The sequence below is a fragment of the Phyllostomus hastatus genome, unplaced genomic scaffold (genome assembly GCF_019186645.2).
Source record: "Phyllostomus hastatus isolate PE091 unplaced genomic scaffold, TTU_PhHast_1.1 phas_contig_34, whole genome shotgun sequence".
Lineage (NCBI taxonomy): Eukaryota > Metazoa > Chordata > Mammalia > Chiroptera > Phyllostomidae > Phyllostomus > Phyllostomus hastatus.
Genome location: NW_025333857.1, coordinates 50119605 through 50129070, shown reverse-complemented (window position 1 = coordinate 50129070; position 9466 = coordinate 50119605).

Genomic DNA, 9466 nt, shown 5'->3' with positions numbered 1-9466 from the left:
GGAGCAATCGAGCCACACAGCCTCTCTGTAAAAGTGAGAAGCAGGCCGATGGGGGCCAGTCCTGAGCAGCACAGCCCGACAGTCAAATAGGAAAAGCAGGAGGTACCAGAGACAGTAAAGACGCAGTCGAGCAGTGGGTTCAGGAAGACAACCTTCAGCCCACAGAGATTCAGAGCCAGCCACGGGGAGGTGAGATCATGTCCCTGATGACTGAATTCAGATGTCCTGTGTTTAAAGCAGGACAAAGTCACATCTTTGCAGAGATATTTTTGGCATGCCAGACTCAGATTCATTTAGCAACTTCACTTGCTGCAGGGGGTTGAAAATTTCACATCGACTGCTTGCAAGGACATTTAGAAGTGAAGTTGTAGCAGACACTCCATTACTTATTTATTTTATAAAGCATCTTTGAGGGACTTAATGGAAAGATCCTTGTGCAACAATCAGAAGACCTCAGTGTTAGACTTCATTCTGCTTCTCACTCATGGGGTCCTTTGAGTCACTCCTGCCCCCTCTCTGGGGCCTTGAGTTTCTTCTCTGTAGGATGGGAGGGTTGACTGTGATCTCTAAGATCCCTTCTGATGCTGGCACGCTAACATTTTTGTATGAACAATATGATCAAAACAAATCATGACACATTGGTCTTGGCAATGATTTTTTGGATAGGAAACCAGGCAACAAAAGCAAAAATAAACAATAAGGACAACATCAAACTAAAAAATGTCTGCACGGCAGAGGAAACAATCAACAAAATGAAAAGGCAACTTACAGAATAGAAGAAAATACTTGCAAATCACGTATCTGATAAGGGATTAATATCCACAATATGTAAGGAACTCAAACAACTCAATAGGAAAAACAAAACCCCAAATTTAAAAATGGGCAAAGAACCCAAAGAGCTGTTTTCCCAAAGAAGACATACGAATGGCCATAAGCACTTGAAAAGATGCTCAATGTCACTAGTCATCAGAAAAATGCAAAATAAAAACACCGTGAGACATCACCTTATAACTATTAGAACGGCCATGATAAAAAAGACAAAAGACAACCAGTTTTGGAGAGAGTTTTGGAGTGAACCTGTGTCCACTGTCAGTGGGAATGTAAATTGATACAGTCACCATAGAAAACAGTATGGAGATTCCTTAGAAACCAAAACCAGAACTACCGTGTGATCCAGTAATCCCTCTTCTGGGTCTGTCTCCCAAATGAATGAAATCAGTACCTTCAGAAGAGAGCTGTGTTCGCATGTTTACTGCGGCGTCATTCACAATGGCCAAGACATGGAAACGACCCAAGTGTCTGAGGACAGAGGAGCAGACAAAGAAAGCACGATCACACAATGGAATATTATTCAGTCTTTACAGAGGAGCAGATCCTGCCATTTGCAACAACATGGATGAACCTGAAGATCATGGTGCTGAGTGGAAAAACACTGCACGATCTCATGCATATTTAGAATCGAAAGAAGTGGAATTCATAAAAATCATAGAGTGGAATGATGGTTACTGGGGCAGACAGGTGGGAGAAATGGGGATATGGTGGTCAAGGTCACAGTTCTGTAGCATGAATAAGTTCTAGAGATCTATGTCCAACGTGGTAACTACAGTTAATAATACTGTATATTGGAAATAGCATATATTGGACTTTTGCTGAGAGTAGATCTCAGGGGCTCTCAACACACACGGCAACTACACAGGCAGGTGACGTTGATTGGTTTGACTGTAGTAATCATTTTACTACGTACACCAAAATGTTTTACACCTCAAATATATATGATTTTGGGGTTAAAAATACTACCCATGGCATAGTAGCATAGCCAACCTGGCAGTCACACTCTGTGATTCCATTTTGTAAGCAACAAAATTGTTTCTTCAAATTCTTTTTAAAATGGCTCCATTTCTCTGATGCAGCAAAGAGGCAAGAGAAAACCATCGCTTTCCAGTGGACGCATGCCCACAAAAACAAACCCCAGCGTACTGCTGCTAAAAAGAATCCAGTCTGCCACACTTCCTATTTATTTGGCTTTGGAGAACTGGACAGACCAGAGCTGAGGAAGGCGTGATCCCCAGCACTGAGTCATCGCTCGGAATGGCTGGCTCCTTCATGAGCCCCCGGCAGGCCCGGGCAAAGGCAGAGGGCAGAGCCTGCTCTCACACTTCCCCTTTAGCACGTTTCTCCACAGAGGAAGCTGGTGGGCTCACTTCCTCCTTAAAATTCCTGCCCCCAGAGTTCACTTCTTGTTTAACTTAGAAGAGGAAACAAAACACGCCTCTGAATGCACACCCCTTCTTTGGTTCCTGGCGTTAAATCTGACTTGTTGTAAAAGGAATCTGCTGTGAGTGCCTGTCCAGGTCCTCCATCCTCCTTTCTTAACAGGTCCAGCCCCTTACCTGCTTCTTTTAGAGATCTGCCCCTCCCCTTTTGTAGGGGTCGATTCTGGGGTGGGGTGGGGGCTACCAATCACAGATTCCTGACCTGTGGCCACAAAGTTGATGCCCGCCTAGATCTAACCAATCACCCAGCCTTAGAGACTGAATGTGGAGATTGACAAAAGCTGGGCCAATCAGCTGAGACTTAAATCCAGTAAAACAGAGGGAGGATAGAGGAACCTTCTCGTTGCTTTGGCATAGCTGAGCTAAATAATATAAGCCAGGAGCTTCTGGTGGCCCTGCCTCCCGGGTCCTGTCCTTGCCAGGGCAAAGCCATCCCAAGGGAGGGAAAATGGGGCCAGGGCACAGAGGAAAGTCAAGATGAGTGAAGAGGGAAAGGGATGGGAGTAGGAGGGAGAAAGACTTCACAACATTATTTATCTGGATGCATTGATCCTAATGGCAGGTCCACCCTTTTTACAAGAAGCCAATGACTCTCCTTTTTAAAATTAAGCTAATTTTGCTTGGATTTCTGCCCCATAACTAAAGAAGCTCGAATAAAACAGAAGGTGATACCTGCAAATGGGGACTTGTAAGTATGAAGGTAATAAATAGACCCTCAAATGCGGAATGGCTCTGGCAAAGCGGCGGGAGGAGCCCGGAAGGTTCCTCTCTCCTGGGGGGAGACACCGGCACTCCTGCAAATCTTCGGCAGCTGTTCCCAGAGGTCCAGGTCAGACGATGTCAGGATGTCCGAAGGGCTGCCTGTGTGTGCTTCTAAAAAGGTTGCGTCCATTGAAGCTGGGCTGTTTGAAAGCAGAAGGGAACAGCAGGCCAGAAAAGATAGGCTCCCTTCCCTTGCAGCAAGATTTCGAGCAGGCAGAGAATCTGATGATCTGCTCCCATTAAGAGTTGCAAAAGCAGAATCCTGTGTTTGGGGAGGAGGCTACCCTGGGGTTGGGGGCACTGCAGTAAAGAGGGAGCATCTCATCTCACAGCAACACTGACTGGAATAGCCCAGGGCCTGTGAGGACCTTCCCCATCACTCAGAGCTTTAAGCCAGCTCCTGCTCAGTCCCCAGAAAATGCGCCCTTCTCTAGGCCTGTGGTGAAAAGCAGAAATCCCTCCACTCTGGAGTCCAGTTTGCCACTCCTGAGTGGAATTCTCCGAAGTGCCCCCTGAGGAGGGCCACTAGGAGGACAGAGGAATTTGCTCCTCGGGCAGAGAAGTGAGTTTTTGCTGTCTCTGTTCAGTCATACGTGGCCAGAGTATAAGTACGTTCAATAGGCACCTCATCTGTAACCCGGTCGAACTGTTGCTGTTTCAATTATTCAGCACATATTTATTGAGCATTTACTACATAGCAGACACTCGCCTAGACCCTGAGGACACAATAATGAAGAAAATCAACCATTAAAAATGACTTATGACTTCTGGACTCATTTCCACGCCAGAAATAGGACTGCCATCCAGGCAACTGGCGGGACCCGAAAGCCCAGGACTCACTCTCTCACAATGCATCCTTCCCGCAGGGCTCCTCCTGAATTTATCCCAGTCCACCCACCTCTCACCGTCTCTTCTGCTTCAGCCATCGCCCAGGACATCGGTAAATCACCACAGTGCTTCATTAGCTGGTCTGCTTACCCCAGCGTTGCCCCCCCAGTCTGTTCAGCACACAGAAGTCACAGTGTTCTTTCCAAAACAATAGTCAGCTTCTCTACTTTTTTAAAAAGATTTTATTTATTTATTTTTAGAGAGGGAAGGGAGAGAGAAAGAGAGAGAGAGAGAAACATCAATGTGCAGTTGCTGGGGGCCGTGGCCTGCAACCCAGGTATGTGCCCTGACTGGGAATCGAACCTGCAATGTTTTGGTTCATAGCCCGCGCTCAATCCAACTACTTTTGAACCTAACAGATCTGGTGAGAACAAAGATCTAGACAGTTGCAGCCATCTCACTAATGAAGTGAACGCCAGCAGCAGGGGGCGAGCGTCTGTGAAGCTCTCTTTGTGAATGTAAAGAGTTAACACTGGTTTTCTGTTTTCTGACAGTGAAAAATGTTGTAATGATGCATCTAATTATATAATTTGCTGCCACAAAAACTAAAATAGTTATGTTCCTTTCCCGCTTGACGTCCTTTGGTAGCTTCTCAGAGCAACCAGACATAACACTCCCCCGCCCCCCGAGCTTGGTCTACAAGAGGTCAGTGCTCGGCAGCTCTACCTGGCTGCCCTCCTGGTTCTGCTCACTTCTCCCCCAGCCCCTCCTCCTTTACTCTCCCTCCTTCCGGCCGCTTAGATTCACCAAGTAACTTTGCATCTTCAGGCCTTTACATCTGCAGTTCTTCCTGCTTGGGACACTCTTCCCCCAGACCTTTGCAAGCCTGCCTGATTTTCATTGTTCCCAGGTAAGAGGACGTTCAGTGGGACTCTTCCTGTAGTCCAGGAATTCCAGCTAAAGCTCAAAGATGAAGACAAAGAGGCATGAGCATGCCACCTTCTCAAGAAGAGTTGTACACCATGGCACCAGAGTCCCCTCCTGGGGCTTACTCAAAAAAAGTGTCAAAATGTCGCTACCAGCCATCCCTTACCCCTCCTCTCTAATTTTCACTAGATGAGTAAGAAAAAGAGAAAGAGGGAGTTAGAATCATTTGCCTCGTGGGGAGAGCAGTTTGCCGTGAGAGGTAACCCTTCCCCTAAGTCAAATATCGGGGAGGCTCCAAAGATTCAGACAGAGAGAGAGGGGTCCCTGAAGGAAGGGGAAGTTGGTATGCTGTCCCCAAGTTGGCTGTCACTTTCTGATCTGCCCTTGGATGACCTGAGGAAGACAGACGAAGATTGGCATTGTTACAAGATGGGGCTGGGGTAGAAGGGGAGCTGTGTAAATTCCCCCTGTTGCTTTGGCCAGAACAGAAGAATTCCCAGCTAGGCTAAGTGGACATTACGGAAGGCAGCGAGGCTTGGGCCCGGAAGGGCCTCCAGGTGAGTCACCCACATTTGAATGCCCGCCACAGAGAGGGCATCGGTGGCACTGCGAGCCCAAGAAGAAGAACCAGGCAACCTAGAAAGGATGGCAGCTGTGGCCATGTGAATAAAGAAACGCTCGTCCCGTTTCCTCTCCTTCTGCCCACTCGCCCCCCACCCCCGACCCCGCCAAATGCCCTGAAGATCTGGGCCTTGAAGAAGGCAGGGGTAGGGGTGGATATCTTAGAACCTGGTCACCTCCTTTCCCATCTGCATTTCTGTGGGCAGGATCTCAGCTCAGGAATGTTCCGTGTGAGGGCAGGGGAAAGGGAAAAGAGATTTAATCAGAGTTTGAGATCAAAATCAGAAAGTAGGCTGGGCTTTTAGTAACTAGGAAGTGATGGCGTCTTCCAGCGTCTGTCCTGGGCCTCTTTGCCTCAAGGCACTTTTCACACCCTTCTCCACCCTTCCCGCCCCAGGTTTCCGGTGGGAGCTGACCCTGCAAGCCTCCTGCCCAGGCTGCTGGGTCCGCTGACTGAGGCAGGAGGAATACACAAATCAAGGCATTTCTCTTTCCTTCAAGTTTGTTTCTCTGCTTCCAGTGCAGCTTCTGGCTGTGGGGGCTTCCTCTCTTACGGCTGCAGGTCTGGCACGGTCTGATTTCTGCTGCTGGAGCCCAGCCCAGCCTCTGGGCTCTGGTAACCTCCGCCTTCACTGGCCCCTCTTTTGATAACATCTGGAGAGACTTACTGTGCCCTGTTCAGTTTCTCAGCTTTTCTATCACGTGTGGAACAAATAGCCTACATTCAATTCCCTCTATCTGAAACACTTAAAGTGCTTTCTATCTTTTGCACACACCTTAACTAATACACTTCCCACAGGATCATAAGGGTCTATGCTGTAAGAGACTACGCTATAGCATAGCCAGAGACAGCACTTGTAAGCAAGTCATTTTACATTAACATTTGTATTGTATTAACATATTTGCATTCATCAAGACATTGCATTACAAGAGTTTCAAACATCTCTACCCGAATGTCATCTTGTCAGAAGGGTATCTAAGCATCCCCCTCCCCTAGACAAACTCCTTACCTTATTTTGCCTTCTTTTAGCAATTTTCAATATCCGAATTCATTGTATCTATTTATTTGTTTGCATGTTTATTATCTCTGTCCCTTTCTACTGGAACATAAGATCCTTGAGGGCATTTACTCTGTCTTTTTTTTTGGTACCCCTGTATGTTCAATAAATAATTAGCCACTGACTGACCAGCACCAGGCCCTCGGGGAATGGAATGCACACCACCCAGAGACCCTCAGCTGCCAGCAGTTGGATGGCACTTCGGTGGTCAAATCTTAAGAAGGGGGGCTGAGTGCATTTTTATTGCATGTGAGTTAAATGAGTAGAATCTGATGTCTGGGAAGATATAAGCAACCCGGGAAGATATGAAGGCAGAATTAATGGAAGACATTTGAGGAAGAAAAGGACTGGACTTTGTGCTAACTTCACATCTAGGAGATCCGGCTTGTCCTTTAGGTTTTAGAAGAAATGTGAACCTATTTTATCATCATGAGTGGGTAAAGCCTGGAACGTCATATTTTACAACTACATTGTCAACAATCACCCAGTCAAATGTTTCCCAGACTCATTCATTTGCTTACGACCTTAACCACGTGCCATTTGTACAATTAGTTATCCGCTATTCTTCTTTAAACCAACACACTGTTAAAACTTAAATACCTAAACTTCAGACTGTGTAAAAATAAATGTGAAGTTATGTTTTGGGTGCAACCTGTACACATATATTTCTCACATACATGAAAACAAGTATATACCTATGGAAAAAAAATCACCTTAATTCCTATGTGTGGCTTATGTATTCCACATTAGGAAACACTGGTTGGACAGAAGTCTAAATTACCCAGACTTAATTTCTCATGAGATTTCTAGTGTAGGACAATGCCCTCTACTCTGTGAGATTTTGCTTCTCTATTTATTTTTATTTGGTGATAATTATTCCACAAAGTTTGTCTCTCGGAAAGGGCACCTGATGATGTAAGTTCAAATCTTGACATTTCTGAAAGCATCTTTCTTTTGCTCTCTGTTTGGCTGGCTGCAGTACTTTAAGATCACAATTCTTTTTTGTTAAAGATTTTATTTATTTATTTTTAGAGAGGGAGGTGGGGAGAGAGAGAGAGAGAGAGAGAGAAATGTCAATGTGCAATTGCTGGGAGCCATGGCCTGCAACCTAGGCATGTACCCTGACTGGGAATTGAACCTGCGATCTGTGGTTCACAGCCCGCGCTCAATCCACTGAGCTATGCCAGCCAGGGCAAGATCATAATTCTTAATCCACAGGATTATTTACACATTGCTACATGACCTCCTAATTTTTAATAGTGCAAATGGGAACTCCAGCACCCATCTAAATCTCCTTCTTTATGTAAGTTTTATAGGATTCTTCCATCATACTTCAAAATGCAGAAGTTTTACCAGATATGTCTGTAGCTGGATTTTTACAACAATTCTGCCTAGGACTTACCTAGCCACTTCAATCCATAGATAATTCTCTCTTAGCTCAGGAGATTTTCTTTCATTATTTTGTTAATTGATTGCTCATTTCCATTCATTCTTTTTTTTTATTCTGTGACTCTTGTTGTATTGGGGACATTATACCTACTACCCTCTTCCTCTCTGTCTCCTTTCCGATCTCATGAATCTGTGTTTTTGTCTCTGTTCTCAGAGGATCACGTTAGTTCTTACGAGTTTACCCCGATAATTCCCTAAACTGGTTTGCAATAGTGTATACGTTGCAGTTCCATTTTATTTATTTATTTATTTTTATTTTCTGAAATACCTTTATTCTTCTCTTTTATACATTCTAGAGTTTTATTTTCTTAAGGAGATAAGAGATTATAATAGTAACTTTTTCTCATTTTCTGAATTGGTACTTAAAAACAATCAGTAATGAGGGGTGAGAGTTATCTTAAAGCGAAGTCAAGAGTTTTCAAGGGCTGTATATGAACAGGGGCTGAGATATGAACTGTTAGTCTAATCAGTCTCAATGTGAAGACAAAACGTGATGTCACAACAGATGTGTGGCATCAATTGTATTCTGAGGTGCATACAATCACGTGCTGTATTTTCAAGAACTATTTCTTTCTCTCCTGGTGTTCCACTTCACACCTCTTTCACCCTTTGGCACTGCACCAAAACACAAATTTGAATTTTGGAAAAGTTAGCTCCTGCTTTCCTGTCATAATTCTTTTTAACAAAAACCATTTGCTCTGATTGATCTGCTGGTTCCCTTTTTGAGACTGTTTTATCTATTCAGATGACTGAGCGGGTTTGGCAAATCAAACACTTGTCAATATTTGTGAATATGAAAGTTTACACTGAAAAGGCCTGATAGCTCTTTAAGGTACGGTCAGCAATTGCGTAAGCCACCTCGAGGCTTCCCCGGGCAGCTCCCAGCGTGCCTTTGGCTCCAGTCCCGGCTGGCACACCTTGTGGGTCACAGGCGACCTGATCCCATTGAGGCAGGGTAGTGAGAAGCTAGGAAAATTCCTTGGCCGGTGGAATGGGGAAACTGAGACAGCTGGGCGAACGGGTTGATTGACTCACAGCCAGATACAGAAGGTCACAAAGGTGGAAAGCCCCTGGTGCCTAGCAACAGGCAAAACTGGTGCCGGACCTTGCCCCTGGAATGGCTTTTCCTACCCGGGGCCTATTGCTGGCCATTCAGTGTAGATTCCCCCTGACCTTTCCACCCCAGAGATAACATCTAGGCTTCAGTTGTATTTCAGCTCCAGACCCAGAAAAGCAGCAAAACCAGGGGACACCAGGAATAGCTGTGATGACTAAAGACCCATCCCCCAGCCCCATACCCCCAACCCCCCACTGCACCCAGGACCTACCAATCAGTGGAGACCATGACCCTGAAAGGCCACACCTAGAAAGCTGGTGAATATTCTATTGAATCCTCCCCTAAGACCTCCCCTAAACTCCCAGCCTTTAAAACCCTCAAGCTGAAAGATCCAGTACACACTCTCCTTCCCAGGAGCACGCCCTCACCTTTCCCTTCATTCCCCCAGTAGGCATGTACCTCCTGGACTCTAAGGGACCCTATGGGACTTG